This window comes from Rhinolophus ferrumequinum, chromosome 22, assembly GCF_004115265.2.
Source record: "Rhinolophus ferrumequinum isolate MPI-CBG mRhiFer1 chromosome 22, mRhiFer1_v1.p, whole genome shotgun sequence".
NCBI lineage: Eukaryota > Metazoa > Chordata > Mammalia > Chiroptera > Rhinolophidae > Rhinolophus > Rhinolophus ferrumequinum.
This window is the reverse complement of record NC_046305.1, coordinates 4,458,659-4,477,380: the sequence shown is the minus strand read 5'-3', so window position 1 is coordinate 4,477,380 and position 18,722 is coordinate 4,458,659. Positions and strand designations below refer to the sequence as shown.

At 50.3% G+C, this 18,722-nt stretch overlaps 1 long non-coding RNA gene across 1 annotated transcript in view; it reads left to right on the top strand.

Moving 5' to 3' along the window:
- Nucleotides 1-18,722, top strand: part of LOC117014496 (uncharacterized) — a 101,021-nt gene that overhangs the window by 19,291 nt on the left and 63,008 nt on the right. The window lies entirely within an intron of this gene.

Genomic DNA, 18,722 nt, shown 5'->3' with positions numbered 1-18,722 from the left:
CATGAAATCTGCCTTGAAATGTGAAAATACATAAATGTGGAGTTTGTCACTGTTATTTTGGGCATTACCAGACTGATTAACAGAGTTCCAATCAGCACGGACTACATCCTGCAGCACTCGGATTAAAACAGGCTATAGGTGCCTTACTGAAAAATTATGTAGATCAAGATCGAAAGGGTTGAACACAATATTTTCCCGTTGACTTTGAATTACTATTTGGGAAGTATTTCAAAAAATCTTTATTTCTGCCACTTTGAAACTTAGCAGGGATTCCTAATTCTCTCTTTAAATTTTTCTGGCAGCTCTGTTGTTAATGAAATGTATAGATCCAACCAAATGGGATCGCCAGGGTGTTGGTTTTATTTGGCTAAAACAGTCAATAAAATTGGCAGTTTCATGTGATCCGACCTAGTATCTGAATAGGAAAAATTTTCCTGAAAAATACTTGGAAGTTAATCCTTTTTGAATACAAATGAACAGATCCTAATGTGCTGATTTTATGTTAAGATTTTATATATTGGGCTTGCTTACAGGAGGGCCCTCTTAAAACTTAGCAGACGTTTCTGTTCTGCACATGTGTGGTATGGTATTGTGACTAGAAATTTAGGAATTTAAGGGCAACTGGGAACTTTTCAGCACATGTCTTTCTCAGTATTAACCACAATCCTCCCTGACAAGTTGGGGGTTACTGGCTTTGAAACACAGCCAATTGCTGAGAACCCAGTGTGTATTCTTTCCATGACCCTTAAAAACTGGCCTGTTTCCTATTAATGGTTTTTTTTTTTTTTCTGTTTTGTTTTGTTCAAGGCATGGTATGGTTCAGTTTCCTGGTTAATTTCCAGATCTTCTGCCATTCTTCTTGTACAATTCATTTTCTTTGTGGTGGGTCTCACCAAAAGATACTGTGTACAGAAAAGGGGCTTCTGGAAATTATCATGTTTCAGCAACAAAATTGTTTAAACATCTGACTATCATTTACAACCAGCATCTCTGGTCTCATCCATGGAAAATATCACACATAGCAGGGAAAATTGAGAAATGCTGGCAGCAGATATCTGTTGAGTTTGCACTGTGCACTTTCCAACGGGTTCCTGGGAGACCTCAGACCAAGGTTATTTTTTGCTTCAATTTCACTTGTTGGGTGTGTTCCTTTCTGCGGAAGGCTGAGGATCAGAGTCTAGTTTTGAGGTGAACTTGAGAAATCAATTAGTCCATCCTCCTCCCATCTGGGAACAGCACGGACGGGCATAGAGCCTGACTCTAAGGCAAAAGGAGGGTCTTCAGAATTCCTGGCAGGCGGGGCCATTCCCGGTGGCCTCGCCACGGCTGACGTGCTCTGGCCACACCCGGGTCACTGCTGCTCTGCAGGCCCTGCAAGGAGGGAACTCCATGGGGTTTGGTCCAGTGCTTTGTCACTCTGGGGAGCCACGGGCTGGCCCTTTAAATCGCTGGTTAGGGACTTGGGATACGTCTTATCTTTAGGAGTTCATTGGCTTGTACGTTTCTCTAAGGCCGTTTTTCCAGGGTTGTTTTGGATGAGATTTTTTAAAAAAACTTTCCAGGAAACCTGGGTCAGCCTGGAAAGGAGCCTTGAAGGCTGAATTGCTTTAGTCTTAGGGTGTGACAGTCTAGATCCCACTGAGATTTCCGTCTTTTTCAAAGACATGGAACTAGATGGGGTGAAGACACCAGGGTCTTAGGAACACACCTGAGTGGGGCAGCCATGGCTCTCCTTTCTTCCGCATAAGAAGTGCGAAGAGCTTTGCCGAGCCTGACAGGCCACCCACTTCTAGTGTATAATAAATCACACTATTATTAATGTAATCTGCCGGGTGAAAACTTTGGGATAATTAGCGAGCAAGTGGGTCACCCGTAAGATACCAGACTTCATTAGTTCCTCACAACGGGAAACTCCTGGTTCATAATTATGGCTGTCGCAATTGAACGACAGTTTTCTGTCTGTCATCGGGGAAGAAACCGATTTCAGTTGCATGCCGGTGATCTCGTCCTAACTAATGTATGAAATGCCTTTATTTACAAGAGCCGGTTTGCATATCTTTAAACCATCTTTAAACAAAAGAAACACAGTGCTATCTAGATATGTAATCGAACATTGTCTAGTAGTCCCGTCAAAAAGTAAAAAGCAGCAGGTGAAATTAATTTTAATAATATACTTTATCTAACCTAATCGATCCCAAATAGTGTCATGTCACCAGGTAATCGATATGAAAGTCATTGGTGAGATATTCTGTATTTCAATTTTTGTGTGAAGTCTTAGAAATCTGGTGTGTATTTCACACGTATGGTGCTACCGGTTTGGCTGAGCCACATTGCAGGGGGCTCAGTGGCCACACGTAGCTGTTGAACTGGACAGCAGGGCTTTGAACCGTTACTGTACCTGTGATTAGGTAGAGGGGCAGGAAAGAGGCAAAATAGAGCCCCTGGCCAGATACGGAGAATCCAGGGCACCAGATTTCCCAGACATCCTTCTGTTCAAACTTCTAACGGGAAGCATCAGCTTCCTGTATGTAACACCCTCGCAGGAGACTGGTCAAAGCCAGAAGACAATCGTAGACTCCGCATCTGCCCTAAGCAGCTGAAAGTGACAACAGGTGGCTTTGGACGGTAGCATAAGAATGGAGTTTGGGAAACCAGCCCTGCTGTGTGTGAGCTGTCGGCTCATTCAGGTCTGCCGCCTCTGTGGCCCTTCCCACTCGAACAGAGGGCACAAAAGTGACAGCCGTGCAGGCTTTTCGTGGGGCCTGAAGCCGATTCTGTGAGGTCGTTCCTCGCTCAGACCCGTGTGTGGCGTATGGGAGGCGCTTGGCGAGGGCGCTGTAATCTTCCTCTTCCCCCATCTCTTTGTCTTATCCGGGCGCCTTGCCCAGCCTTTCTCCCCCTTCATCCCTCTTTTAGGGTCCAAACAGATTTCCTACATTGTAATAAATTCTGCTACTGCCCGCCCATTCCAGACCCACAAGAAATGTTCCATTCGATCACTCCCGCTCGGTGAACAGACCGGCAGCAATTTTATTTTTGACCGATAGGCGGCAGCATTGTCTAAACCACTGATCTCTGAGCGGCTGGTCCCTCCGAGTTCCCTTCCTTTGGTGCTTTGTAATTCTCTACGGTGCTCAGTCTCTTAACCTGGAAGAGAACTTCTCATCAAAAAGTCTAGGACATTGAGTACGATGTCAGCCCCCAATGTGCTGGAGGAAACCCAGGACAGAGCTGCTGTCCATTCAGACACCTGGGGAGACTGCTCAGGCCCAGGGTCGATACCCACTGGGGGTGGGGGAGCCCTGGGAAGGGGGGCGCAGGAGAAAGTGCTCTCCCGCTTCTAATCGCCAAAGGTCCAGGTGTGGGGACTGAGCGGTTGATGAAAACAGCAAGAACCTCTACAAACAGAGGCAGCTGACAGACATCAAAGACCGGTCTTGTCTGTTCACTGCAGTAGCTGGGAAGTGATTTTCTTAGCAGGACCTGTCATCTATGTGCTTAAAAAATTACTCTGGGCTTTTGACAAACCCGCAACACCCCGTGCAATCGTCTGGCAGTCAGCGGTCATCTTTAGGCCCCATGTTACTCAACCATTTGAATTAAAGGGTCTAATCGTGAAAGAGTTCCAGCTTATTTTAACAGCTTTTCCCCTGTATTTTGTGCCAGACTGAAACATGTCTCATTTCCTGTATTTGCCTCCTCAGATCCATTGCTTAGGCCAGTGCTTCCACCCGGCCGCACGTGGCTTTGATCTTTCAAGTCCAAATCCTGCCCATCCTTCCAAAGTCATCTGAAATGCCGTTTCCTCTGTGAAGCTTTCCTTGACCCCTTCCACCAGAAATAACTTCAGCCCGCTCTGAATTCACATGAGTATGGTACTTCATGTGTACCCCTCTCAGGGCAATTAATGCTTCTATGCTTTCTACCTTATTTTAGGTGGGTCTTTTTTTTTTTTTTTTTTTTTTTTGTGTCTGTGTGTCTTGACTTAGTTTTTGAAGACAAGGTCTATTTCTTACCTATTTTTCTATTCCTCACTTTGCTTGTCCTATGGGTGTTTTGTTTTGTCCAATATTTACTTATTGAATGCAAGGATGGATAGCTGACATAACTGTCAGGATCTGGGCAATCTCTGGATAGTTCCTTCCGGTCACCTCTTTAGACAGAGCCCCGTGAGTGCCCTGACATCTCAGCTAGGGCTGAAGACCCACAGCTTCAGGTTGGGAAAAGTTCATGTGGAGTTGTGTTGGTATCTGCAACAGAAGACGTAGGTAGGTATTTGATTCTTCAGATATGCTTCAAAGACCTCAGTTTTCTCATTTGGAGAAAAACCTGCAGTTCTCTGAGGCATCTCACCATCCAGTCCAATTATTCTAGAGATGTTGCACGTGGTCGCCCTCTGCAGCGGCAGCGTTTACAATGTGCCTGTGAGGGGGGTGGGTGTTGGGGTGAAAAGCAAAGCCGCTGGTCTTGGGGTGGCATCCTGGTCCCTTGGAAATAGCCTCATGTGTGGTGGCTGTATAGCATTTCCAGGTTTTTCCTTGACACGTAGATAGAACCGGATCAGACAACTAGGAGCCGCAGCCAGGACACTGGACCCAGTTTGGTGGTGCCGTGTGTCCTGCTTGTGAAATTCGATCTAGAGTGTGGCGTTTCCATGACGGAGACTTCTCTCCTGCACGGGTCGCTGTGGCTTTCTGGCCCTTGAGAATGTCTTCCTCTCTAGCCACACGCGGATGGGCTGCGTGTTAAGCAGAATGCACTGAGACTCAAAGAAGGGGTCAGTGGAAAAAGCCGTGTGGCGGTATGTTCATTTTGGTTTCAATGTCAAGTTTAAGTTTTATACTTGGAGTACATGATCAGCTGGAGCTCTTAGTTTCTTACCAGCCTGGGCAGAGCTAAATTCCTCCTTGGGATAGCATCCAGGCGTTGTTACCTCCTTTCAGCTGCAGCTGTTGAGGGTGGTGAGGATAATCTAAGGGACAAGTGTCAGGTAAGGAAGGGGTGGTCCCGGCTTTGTGAGTTCTCCAGACCATCCGTCTACTTGAGCCTGAGTGTCCTTCAGAAGACAGCATATGTTCATGGAAGAAGACCACGGGAAATCAAATGTGTTGCAAATTAACTGCCTGGTATGGACTCTGACAAAGAGAGCAATTCAATCGTATTTAAAAAAAAAATCTCTTCTCGGGACTGGCCCGGTGGCTCAGGCAGTTAGAGCTCCGTGCTCCTATCTACGAAGGCTGCCGGTTCGATTCCCACGTGGGCCAGTGGGCTCTCAACCACAAGGTTGCCGGTTCAACTCCTCGAGTCCCGCAAGGGATGGTGGGCAGCGCCCCCTGCAACTAAGATTGAACATGGCACCTTGAGCTGAGCTGCCGCTGAGCTCCCGGATGGCTGTTGGTTGGAGCGAGGGCTCTCAACCACAAGGTTGCCGGTTCGACTCCCGCAAGGGATGGTGGGCTGTGCCCCCTGCAATTAGAAAACGGCAACTGGACCTGGAGCTGAGCTGCGCCCTCCACAACTAAGACTGAAAGGACAACAACTTGACTTGGAAAAAAGGCCTGGAAGTACACACTGTTCCCCAGTAAAGTCCTGTTCCCCTTCCCCAATAAAATCTTTGAAAAAAAAAAAAATGACTGTACCACGCCAGCAAAACAAAAGCAATTAAAAAAAAAATCCCTTCTCAGCCACGTCTGCCCATCTTCACTTGTCCATCTTCCTCGCTCTCCTCAGTGAGGGGCTAGCGCATCGGTGATCACGAGCCAAGGTCAATGGTCCATCGTCATTAAAAGGTGAGACTCCTCTAATCCTGGGGGAGGGGAGGGGAGAGATACCCACCGCCTGCTGCCTTTCTTGAGCAGGAGCCATCAGGTTTCCCTCCACCTGGTCCATAGGTACCAAATCCAAATGTGAAGTTCAAAGGAAAAGAAGAGCCCAGCTCCTGATGCCACCCTCTGCAGCTTGTATACCCCTTTGTCCTTTCATCCTCCCTTGCTTTAGGTCCCCTTTCACCCAACCTCTGACTTACACTGATGCCGTCTCCCAGGGAACCTGATGGGGTTTGTCTGGGACCATTTTCCCTGGAAGTCAGGGGATCCACTTGTTCTCGGTATTTTGTGAAATACTCTGGTGACTTTTCCTAATTCTTTGTTCTTGGGATCTGGCTTCTACAGTCTTTCCCTTTCTAACCTAGCTCTCTTCTTTCCTGCCCTTATTACCTGTCTGATGCCTTTGCCTGCTCTTGATTAGAAACCTGGAGATGGGGGCATCTTGATTTCTATAATTAAAAATGAATGGGAGCCTCTTTTAAAACGGGGACCAGATCAGAAATACCTTTTGTGCTCTGGCTCGCTGAATTTGAAAGTTGTGTGTGGAGCCTGAGGCTGAGGATAAGGAATTCAGATTTAGAACTGACAGCTTAAACTCTGTGGGTTCCACTTTCGGGACTCTGCCAGAACAAGCTGGCAGGGTCACAGAACTCACACACAGGCAAAGCCAGGCCCTAAGATTCTAGCCAAGACTGTGAAGAGTGGCTGACATGGGAAACAGACCGTTTGCTATCTCTAAGTATCTTATCAAAGCTTCGGTAGTGACGAGAATGATGCCTGTATAATATCCAACCAAGCCCAGGGGAAGAATGAAAGCCAGCGGCCTTGGGAATGCTGTGTGCAGAGCTCTTGGGACTCGGCTTGTTCTCTGATGACAAAGCGTGCTCTCTCGTTTCCTCATCACCACATCCGCACGGAGGCGGCACCCCGTCACCTGGTGTTACACAGAGACTGAGGCCAGAATGTTCGGGGTAATTGCCCGCAAGTCACACACAGTGACTGAGACAATCCAGGTCACCTGACTTCAGGCGTCAGCCTCTGTCCACACATTTTAGGTTATGTTTGCTGAGCAAATGGGATAAAGACAAAAAAAAAAAAAGTGAACATATTCCATTCGGAACCTTTCCTTCCCCCTGCCTTCCAAAAGGAAGCAGGTTTCTCAGACGGCGGCGGCTGCTTCTGTCCTGTGGCGTCACGTGATGAGAAGGGGGGAGAACTGAGTGGTCCAGCCGTGTTGACAAGGGCAGGGGGTGCGGGGTGGGGGGGCGCGGAGTATTTCAGAAGGGGAAGCAGAAAGCAGGCTGACAGCGAGTGAGGCTGAGATGAGAGAGATGGTTTGGGGGCATTTGGGGTGTGGTACTTGGACTTGGCAGGCCATCCGCGCTCTATGGGGAAACAGGAAGGAGATGGGGAAAGAGGGTCCGGAGAACTTTTATTATTGTTATGAATGGGATGCTTTCTGGGTGCCTTTCAAAGTGATTGCAGCAAGATTTCAATTGCTTTCCAGACCTCTTTCAAGACCACCCTGTGCTTTCTTTGCATTCAGTGCCTCGCTATGGCTGGGCCAGTTTATGTGTGTCGCCTGAGCTAAACAGCCACGATGCCACTGCAGGGTTTCACTGTCACACGTGCAGTTAGGTCGGGGAACAGAGGCCAACAGTGTATTGAATCCAAGCTCAACAGTGCCCACGAGAAGTCACTCAGAAATGGGCAAAAGAGAATTTTCTCCTTCCTCTCCTCTGCCCTGTGGATGGAGGTCCCAATGAGGCCTGCGCCAAAGAGCCTCAGATTTGCATTCTTTGCTTCTGACGTCCCCTTTTCTCCTTAAACCCAGGAAACTCTTCTGGGTGCTAATCGGATCCTTCTATAATTGAACAGTGACCACCACTATCCTTCAAGGCCCAGGGAGAGAAACAGCGCCACTCTAACGGGAGGAATTTTTGCAATTTTCCCCATTTCATAGCCCGTGGTAAGCATGGTCCTGTGACCCGATCCCACTGGAGGAACAGTCTGGGTAGCAGTGTCGGCCGTGAGTTATGAACCAGGTATGGAAGTGCACTGCCTCGCTGAACTGCTGACCTTGTCCCGGGATAGAATCCACTGAGACCCAGTCCAGTCAGGGCCAGGGCAGGAAAATCTGAGGCCAAAGCCGGACTCGGGCATGTGACCTGCCTGGGGACAGCAGGTCTGATTAGCTGAGAATTGGTGTTTTATCTGCCGGTTTCCAGGCTGTTAGTTCAGGGGTAGGAAGCTGATTACTCCCTGGTTATATTCCAGAGTCCAGAATGGATGTCCCGAGAGAGAGCAAGCCTGCGGTCTGAGGAGGAACAGAAGCAAATTCTTCTCTCTCTTGTCCCTTGAGGAACTTCCTTCTGCAATATGAACTAAGTAGGGTTGCAAAACGATGTACACTGTTCCTTCCGAAATACTGCGGCAGGGCTTGAATCACACTGTAATTATAAATATTGTGATCCCTACTTTGGTTGCTGACCTACTTGCAACTTTGTTTCCCCTTAGATGGCCCCTTTGCAAGGAACTGCCCTCATTTGGATGAATAGACCTAACTGTGTGGGTTTTAAGAAAGTCACCCACATTTCTGAATGGTCTCACCTTGCCGTGTTCATTTTGTATCAGATAGGACTCTGGGCTGCAAGCAACAGGTAAAAAGCCAAGTCAAACTAACGTATAAATTGCAGTTTCATGTCTCATGCGACTAGAAAGACCATGGGTGTAATGGTGAGGTTGGATTGTGCCTCAAGCACCCGTCTGTCCCCACCTCTCAGCTCTGCCCGCCTTCTGGCTGGCTGCCCTCTTGTTTGTGTTGGCAAGTGGCCACCAGCACTGCCCTGAAGAGACGTGAGTAACTGGAGTGACATAAACCATTTGGAATTAGTCTGAGAAGTCTTACGTCTAAGTCTTGGTTTCCTCACCTGTAAGATGGGAATAATAACACCTCATCCACAGAGTATTATGTGAATTTTTAATGTGCCCAGAAAGGTGGGCTTTGGCATCACACCTGGCTCCGTCACTTACTAAGTTACTGGTGTAAAGCGAGTACTTACAGGACCTATATGATAGGGTCACGGGGATTTATAGTGATGGAGTGTATGTAAATCCTCTGTGAGCGCGCCTGGCACAGAGAACCATTCAATATAATGGTAGCTATTATTTGAGTAGAATTTTGAAATGTGACCGTTAACGGTTTGAATGACAAGGTAAACTCAGTCATAGGAAGTGGCGGGAAAAGGGCCTGGACAGTGATTCATAACGGGGGCAGTTTGGGGTTGGGACAGCAAGGCAAGCTTGGGTCGTGCCCAGGTAGAAATGTGGCTGTTGCCTCTTGCGTCCGAACTCTGATCAAGGGACAGACAGCAGGAGACGACCTGTGAGCCCGGCAGCAGGTCAGCACCTGGGAGATCCCCGGGGAGACCCTGTGTTGTGGGAAGTGTCCTTCCTGCCGCATTGCAGCGCCTCACTTAGAGTCTTCTCCTTGAACAGCGTTTGTTGTTCTGCCTTCACAGTCACCCAGTCTTCTTAAGATCTTCCGTGGAGGCAAACCCTCCTTTGGTGAGGATGGATCCTGTATTTCAGAGCCAAATCGAATGAACAAGGACGGGGGTCGAGCTGCGTAATTTGGATTCAGATTAAACACAAACAAACGAACCAAACTAGTGCGCTTAGTTTTCCCCCTGATTTAAACTCGCTTTTGAAAACAATGCTATGGGTAAGTTCTACTTAAAAACCCCTCAGTTTCATGATTTCATATTTTGCACATGGAACATATTAACAGATTGTGGAGGACCTGCCGCATAGTAGGCACAATAGTCAGTGCTGGGGTCACAAAGATTGATATGACAGGTGTCTCTCCTCGGGGACCAGGGGCCAGCGGAACTGTCACCACAGTGCGGTGAGAGCAGACGTGGGAGTTCGCTCAGGTTCTGTGAGCAGATGTGGACGTGGGTGTGGGTGACGTGGGCACGGGCCGCGGGTCTGGGACGGTGTCAGAGTGCAGGAGAAGCTTCAGCAGGACGCTGACGGATGGGTGTGAATTTACCGGAATCAAGAGGGGGTGTGTGTGTGTGTGTGTGTGTGATAGAGAAATGCACGTGCAGAGGATTGGTGGCCAAACAGGTCAGAAGAACGATCTAAGGACTGAAATCAAACAGATGAAACGTTTAAGGGCACTTTCTCCCCGCTCGTTGAGGCCAGGTGAGGCAATCTGTTCGGAAGACTCCTTCTCAGATGTCCAGTCTTAAAAGTCAACAAATGAATGGCTGCTGAGAGAGACCTGGGTCCTGCCTGATGCCCCCCGCCCCCAGCAGAGCTCTGAGGATTTTAAGCGCCTGGAAGCTGACATACAGTGGGGTTAAGTGATTTGCCTGAAATCTCACGGCTACGAGGAAGCGCAGCCGGCATTTGAACTGGCACCTGCCTCCCTCTGACGCCCAGGCTCTGCCATGGATAGTTTTATCCCGACCTGACGGCTCACGACTTCGCCACAGACCTCCGTCCTGAGCGGGACAGCGGCCGCACGAGGCAGTACCCGGAGGTGGAGCAGTGGGAGCCGGGGGCTGAGCGTGCAGGCTGGCCACAGGCAGGGCACGGACCGGCTCCGGGTGCAGAGTGCCCAAGGGTCCTGGGGCGTGTGGCAGCCCCCAGCCCCAGGCCCCGCTGCAGGGAGCCTGACTTCTTACTGAGCACCTTGGGCGTTTCTGATGCAGATGGTATGTGAATCTCACTTCAGTTAACCTCATCCTAAATGAACTTTGTGTATGATTTGGTTCTCTTTCTCTCTCGCCTTCCCTTCTTTCTTTTCTTCCTTTCTCTCCCTCGCTCCCTCCTCCTTTGCCCTCTTTTTTCTGAGGCTTCTGTAAATTGGGTTCCCATGATCTGAGGGGGTTACTCCTAAAGACCACTCACTGTCTCTTTCCTGGGGGTCTCTGGCTCCCCCACAGGCTCTCGTGCGCCCCTTGCAGGCAGGGCTGAGTACCGTGTGCTTTTCAGAGTGTCACATGGGTATGCTCCCGGGATCAAAGCATACCCTGGGGACCTAATGCTTTCTGTTCCTGGACAACTAGGCATTTGGAGAACTGTAATTCAGGCCAGGCGGCTGTGCTCAGCAGTTTGCCTCCACCTCCCGTGTCATCTGAGCTCCCTGTGTATTTTCTCCCGAGTCTGCATTTCCAGCTCTCTGTCCTTCATGCACGTGAGGAGGTCCTGGGTGGGTGCAGCACAGACAGACCTGTGCTTAGTGGGTCCCCAGCTCTCGACATGTCTCACGGCTGCTGGTGAAACCTCACCCCTCGGGAATCCCAGCCCTGTGCTTCCCCAGTCACGCTCACCTCCTCAGATGCTTTTCTCACCTTGCGTTCCTGACAAAGTATCCCACTTTAGTTTGCTTTTGATCCAACTCTCCTGTTGCAGCTGGGTTCCTCTCTGGAGTGTCCCCCTTTCTCTCGCGGCATGTCAGAGCCAGGCGGGTGGGTGATGGAAGCTTGTCTGGGTGGGTCGGGCAGAGTTCTCTGCTGGCCCTGGTGACACACACCGGATCCCTTGCTCAGGTCCCATGAGCGGTGGATTGTTTTCTGTGTCTGTGCCTTGGCCTGGGTACCCGGATTCCGGAGTCGGGTTACGTGGGCTTGAGTCCTGCCTGCTGACTCAGGTTGGGCACATTTTTAAACCTCTCTACGGCCCCATTTTCTCATCTGTAAGATGAGGCAGCTAAGATGGTTGTGAGGTTTAAGTAAAACGATGCTAGACAAGAGTTCCTGGTGTGTGTTTTAATCACACTGTCGCAGTGATTGTCACTGGTGCTGATTTTTATCGTTCCTCCACGGCCCCAGTTGCAAGTCTCTGAGGCTCTGCCCCACCCACAGAGCTGTCTGTCCTCTGAAGCCAGCAGGGAGCTCTGTCCTAAATTCTCAGGTCTGAGATTAACGCTTGATGACTGCCTTTTGTATTTAAGGCTGTGCTCAGTGCTCAGGGTCCCACCCTTCTGGGGCCCTGGGGGAGGGAAGTCCCGCGTACTGATGTGGTAACAGAGACTCCCTTTCTTTGTTCGTCTTCCTACTACCAGCTGCGTTATTCGCACTTGCTCTTCTTTGGGCGTCCTGATTGAGAAGGTCCAGATCCACACACTCAACCTGAGCTCGTTTGGGATAAACTGGGACAAATGGCAGCACCTACACTGCAGTGACCCCTCCTGGGGCCCATGTCCAGCTGGCTTCATCCAGTGGCGGCTCGTAGCTGGTAGCGGGAAGAAGGTCCTATTCAGGGAGACAGGTGGGGAGAAGGTCCTGTCCAGGGAGACGTGCATTTTAAGTGAGTCACAGAGGGAAGACCTTGCTTTGACAACTGTCTCCCTGGAAAACTGGTGATTCTCAGGCCTCCAGCTGCAGGAGAATCACCTGGAGGGTTTAAAAGATGCTGGTGCCCAGGCCACATTCCAGGCTGGTTGTATCCGGGTTTCTGTGGCTGGCACCCAGGTATAGTGGTATTTTAAAAGCTGACCAGGTGTTTGATTACACTACCCAGGTCGCCCCTGCTCTAAAGTAACCCACCACCTGGGCAGTGGGCTTTCCCTGGAATTACGTGGCGTCGGCCTGTTTTTCTGGGTATTGGTTGCACTAGCTTGTAGGAATGAGCTTTTAAGAGAGCATGGATGACTTAAGGGACTATTAAAGAGACAGTGTATTGCCTAAGACTGTCTTGCAGCCAGGCCGTTCACGAACACCAGGGATCGAGTTTTCCTTGTCCTGGGTCACTGGTGCCACCTCCGAGACCGGCAGGGCTCCTTGCGGACCTGAAGTATTTATAACTCTGCGAGGTGAGCTTTGCTGCCAAAGTCCTGAAGTGGGGCCCTGAAGAGTCACCGAGGCAGAGGGATTGCGCACTGCGGATGCAGGTGTCTGGGGACATACCGCTGGTGCTGAGGGGCTCAGGTGTCCTTCCCAGAGAAGAAAGAGAGCCAGGCCTCCTCCTCCACCTGTCTGAGCTATTCTGCAGAGGAATCAACTGAGAGCCTTTAGAAACCAGGTTTATTGCAGTATGATTTATATAACCACAAACTTCGTCTGTTTTAAGTGTGCAATTCAATGAAATTTAGTACATTTACAGGGCTGTGCCACCTTTACCACCATCCAATTTTAGACAATGTCCATCGTTCCAAAAAGATCTTTCGGGCCAGTGTGCAGTCCGTCCCCACTCCCAGCCCAGGTCCAGGCAAGCACAAGCTGTCCTGGTTACTGTAGCTTTATGACACGTTTTACAATTAGGAAGTCCTCCAACTTTGGGACTCAGTCCTACAACTGAGTCCTCCAACCTTGTTCTTCTTGTTCCAAATTGTTGTGGTTACTCTGCATCCTTTGCATTTCTGTGTGAATATTAGAATCACCTTGTCAATTTCTGCAAAAGGCCTTCTGGGCTTTTTGAGTGTCGTTGAGCCTGTCAGTCAATTTGGAGGACAATTCCCACCTCCACAGCACTGAGCCTTCTGAGCCATGAATATGGAATGGCTTTCCAGTTGTTTAGATCTTCTTTAATTCCTCTCTGCAATGATTTGTAGTGTTTGGTGCACAGGACTTACAATCAAAGCCTTTTTGGGAGTTTGTGCTGTTGTGCTAAGGAGATCTGGTTTTCAAATGTGTCGCCTCCTGCCCCCACCTGCCCCAGGGACTTTGCACGTGCTCCCTGCTATTGGGAGTGTTCTTCCCCTGCCTTCCCACCTGGTGTCTTCCTGCTGAAGCACGCTCCCCAGCCTCTTGAAGCTGCGAGTGCTTATTTGTCTTCCACGCATATATTTCTGTGGGGAGAATGCATCTTATAATGTTGTGATTTGCTGATGTGACGGCCTCAGGGCCGAGTTATGTCTCATTCTATAAACAATATATACATGTATGTATATATATTCTTTTGATCTTAAATAAAGCTGTGTAAAAGTCCTCTGTAAGGTTTAGGAAAACCAAAATTCTCTGCTTTTATAGAGCTCTTTTAGACTCAACCCCGTAATTACAAACATAAAACTTTGGAGGTGGAAGGGAAATCAGAGCTCTTGTCCACAGACCATTTTTCCTAACGAAGCCATGCAGGCCCAGAGCGGGGGAATGGCTGCCTTAAGGTGGTGCCGCTGGGAGGTGTAACGTGCAAAGGGCGGCTCTCATGCGTCACGTGCTAAGGTGCCTCATTCTCTCCCCGAAGTTACCATTTTCCAAGGGCCTTCTCTATCAGGGGTTGTGTGAGGCCCTTTGTATAAAGATACTCTACATTTCAGAGCCACTGAGTGAGTTTAATCCCCATTTAACTCGAGGGGAAATGAGAACCACAGAGACGATAACGTGTTGCAGGTCCGTACAGCTTCTGAGAAACTCACCGTGTAGGTAACACATACCGTTATGGTGGAGTCTTTTGCCTGTTGTTTGTTGGGTGGGGGTAAGGGGTGAGGACCAGACAGCCAAAGGAGATCACGGATCCTGGTGGCCTGGGAGGCGGGGCAGGGGGCTCCTCCAGGAGACTTCAGTGTATAGTGGCTGCCCTGTGGGCCTGCATGGGACTGCCCTGCAGAGGGCTCGCTGGAGGTCCTTGGTGGGCATCGGCCTGGCCAAGTTCAGGGGCGCGACGAAGGACATAAGCCACACCCTGCTTCTGAAGCAGACCGGCTCAAAGCACTGGGCCACTTCTCATTACGTCGCTGATTGGAAATGAGCCCACAGTCACTTCAGTGAGTACAGGGAGTGACATCCAAGGGGACCCCAAGTCAGAGAGCACACGGTGTTGTTTAAAAAAAAAAATTCTTTTTAATTTTTTTATATTGACCTTAAATGTTAGTCTCTTGGCCTAAATCACTGCCCTACTTAAGAAACGGACTAGCCTGCACGCTTTCCTGATCTGACCCCTGTCAAACACTTAGCATTGCCCCCCACTCAGATTGTCCCCATTCCCAGTGGTGCCCCCGTACCCCCCGCCCCCCCCCCCCGACCTGTCAGCGGCATCAGGGCTGTTATTGCCAGACCTGATCGCCAGCGTCTGGCCGCTGCAAAGAACGGATAATCCTTTTACAGTCTTAATAGTAACAGATGATTTGTTTGGCCTTGTTTTCCAACACGAGCTTTTAGACAGCCTGGAACACATCCATAGGTTTTGAACTTGGATCTTAGCGAGGAAGAGGAGTTAGGCACAGGAAAGAACCCGTGGCAGAATCATGCAAAATCAAATTTGGAAAAGTGCGTTTTGTTCATCTCCCTAGCATAGAAGTCTTTTGCTCTGTGCAGAAGGGGAGATTAAGTGGGGAGAGAAAACCCGACACACGATGTGGAGTGCCTGGCTGCTGGACATCTCAGTCCTGCCAGGTGCTGGCCAGGTGAAGCAGGACGGCCGACAGCCTTGGGAAAGCTGGTTCTCTCATCCCTGCCGCGGGGCAGTACCGTCTCTCGCAGCTGTGCAGAGGCTTTGACAGTGGGAGATCACTCTTACCACATGGGGTGCTGTTCCGTGTGGAGCCCAGGCCTCTCTTCCTCAGCTGGGCTGTGTGTGTGAGGACAGGGGGTGTGGGGTGCAGCCGTGGACAGTGTTCCCCAGACTGTACACCCTCAGCCCTGGTGCCACCTTGAAATCTCAGAGATGGCAGCTGTGTGGATGGAGTAGAGGGTCCCTCCCACAGTCAGGCAAACGCCTGGCAGGAAAGTGGACCCGGGCAGGAGGTGCCCCGACATTGCTTCCCGGGCACCACCTTTGTTAACCTTGGGTACACGGGTGGAATTCCTCATTCTCCTACCCTCATTTCCCCTTCAAGCTCCTCTCTTACTGAATCCCCTTTACCTTCAGTCCCGCTCCCCATTCATTTCACGTGTTTAAAAGTGTATTTTAAATGTAACTGGTGTGGCATTGCAGTCATTCCTTTTGTCAGCAGAAATTTATGAAGTGCTTCTGTGGTAGGCTTTGTGCTAGGTGCTAAGGTGATAGACGTGAACAAAACAGGCAAAAACTCCTGCCCTCTCAGGGCTTAATCCCAGTGGACAAGGTGGGGGTGGGGAGCGCACTTCTTACCTTTCAGGCTACTGTTCAATTCACTTACTTATTACATTTGATTCTTGTCTAAGGTAAAAATAGAGCAGGGTAAGGGGGAGCGAGTGTGTGCGTGTGTGTGTGAAAGGGGGAGCGTGTGTGTGTGTGTATGTGAAAGGGGGAGCGAGTGTGTGCGTGTGTATGTGAAAGGGGGAGCGTGTGTGCGTGTGTATGTGAAAGGGGGAGCGTGTGTGTGCGTGCGCCCAGGGGATTTTGAGGGCTTGTAGTTCCAGGCAGAGGGAACAGCCTGTGCAAAGGCTCTGCTGTAGCATTGGTGCCCCACGTGTGTTCACGGCAGCAGGGTGGCCAGTGAGGCTGGGATGGAGTAAGTGGTGGGGGCCCTGGTGGAAGATGACATCAGTGAGGTAGAAAGTGGTGGTGGGGGGAAGGCAGATCGCAGAGCGCCTTGTGGGACATGGTAAGGACTTTGGCTTTTACTGTGTGTTTCCAGGGTTTCCAGGGTCCCCGACAGTTCTCGTTCTGTCTGTCCCTTTCCCCCACTCAGCAGTGTGCTTTTCAGATCCATCCGTGTTGCTACACACACATGTAGTTAGGTGCTTGTAACCGTTCCATAGCATTCTATACATTTCACCCAGTCACTCTTCCCGTTCTCGCCACTACACAGGATAGAGCAGTGGAGGTTATCATGTGTGTTCCATGATAGGCGCGTGTGATCTTTTCTGTGGGAGGTACAACCCCAAGTGTGTGCACTTGCTGGGTGGCAGGGCAGGCACTCACTTAATTTCACTTCAGTCGTGCCAGACTGCTCCCGGGCCGGCGGGACACATCCCTTCCGCAGTGCACCAGGGTCCCCTAGCCCACGTCCCTGCCAACATGTGACATTGTCCACTTTCAACTTTTCAACACTCTAACCAGTATACAGTGGCATCTATTGTTTTCCTTTGCATTTCTCTGATTACTAATGAGTGTTCAGCACCTCTTTCCATGCTTGTTAGCGTTTTAAGGTTTCTTGTTCTATCAAGTGCCCGTTTATGTTGTTGGCCATTTGTTTCCGTTGGGGTTCTTGTATTTTTTTATTTTTTTTTTGATTTGCTGGAGTTCCTTGTATGTTCTGGATATTATCCATAGTTGTTTTCAGGTTAGACTTAGGTGGCCTTGGAGATAATCACATCTAATCACCCCATTTTACTGTTGAGGAAACTGAGACCCAAGCAATGAAGTGACTTCTTAAGATCACACACACAGTGGAAAGGCTGGGATGAGCTACCAGTACTTTACCCCCACATTGTGGGAAGTAGGGTCCTTTGAGCGAGAGAAGAATGGCAGGCGCTGAGGGCCCGGAGCTGTTGAGCGCTGCTTTGTGGGCAGTGGGACCACTTATCCTGACCAGCTGAGACCCTTGCAGGCCTTGAGGCTGGGTCTGGTGACCATTTCCTCCTTCCTGTTCACACCGTCACTACTTTATGTCAGAACTTTATCTCCTTATGCTTGACCAGTGTTTCTGAAATATCAGCGTGTCCGAGCTTCACCCAGACAATATTAAATGCAGATTACGGCCCCAACCCCTCCGGAGGGTTTTGAAGCACCGAGAGGTCCTGAGGACACCGAGGCAGGTGGCCCATGGGCCTCACTTTGTGACACTGCCCCAGAGTTTCATTAGCGACCTGACTGACCTCTGTCTCCGGGCCGGAGTCACTTCAGCCCGTCCCCCCAGATGCCACTGTGTACTTCCACGGGGCCGACCTGCGAGCATCCCCGGAACACACTGCTCTGCCCTACAACGCGCTTCCGCTCGCCGTCCACCGGGCGTGCTCCTTGCTCTGCGAAATCCTGTCACTTTTCAAGATGGAGGCCAAACGTGGTCTCTCCGAGGAAGCCCTGCCCGCTGTCCCCGGGCATCAGGCTCAGGGCCGCCGTGCGGATGAGGAAGGACGGCAGCAGCGCGTAGGGACACCCGGGGCGGCATGTCGCCCTTTGAAATCACGGTGGACAGACACCCCGCAGTGTAAGGGCGCAACAGCCAGACCAGCCAGTCTTTTCTTTTTTAAAAAAACACCCTTTTTTTTTTTTTTTATCAAATCCATGCACACATAAAGAGTTGTAGTCTTACAAAGTTTGTAATGAAAAACCGCGGTCTTCCCTGCTTTCTCCCCATGTGTCTCCCTCCCCCACAGGCCTGTGTGTTGTGATGTCCCTGCAGAGCGCGCTCGGCTTGCTCTGGCCTGATCCTTCAGTTTGAGGCACTGTCTCCACTGTCCACTGCACGGAGTAAGGGGTGACCCCTCCAGCCCCGCCCCCACACACGTGCCCGTGTTTCATCTTGCGGCCAGTTTTGACATCCAGCTCCCCAGGGCTCGCCCTGCCTCAGTGACTGCTTCTTGCCAACTGGCTGTCCACGTCAGAAACGTGGGCCTTCCCTGAACCACGCCCTCTTTCTCCCACTCCTGCCTCCCTGTCCACTCGTGGAATTCTGCCCACTCTACCTCCGACATAACTCTGAAATTCATCCATGTCTCTCTGTTCCCACTGTCCCTGCTCGGTCACCCTCAGGTCCTCCACACACACTGCAAAAATGCTGGTCCCCTTGTTCCCCGTCCCCCAGTCTCTCCTTCACCACACAGCCAGAGGGAGCTTTCTAAAGCACAGATTAAACTGTGTGATTCTCACGCTTAAAACTGTCGAGTGTGTCTTGGGTCCACGGGGGAAAGCTCAGACTCCTTAGCATGGTGGGCTAGACACACTATCTTCCTGGCACACAGACTGCATCTCCTTGCCCTAAGGCTGGGGCCACGTGAAATGTGCGTGGAAGTGACGTGTCATTACCAGGCCCAGGCAGTGAAGAGCTCTGCGCCCATTGCATCTCTTCTCTCTTCTGCA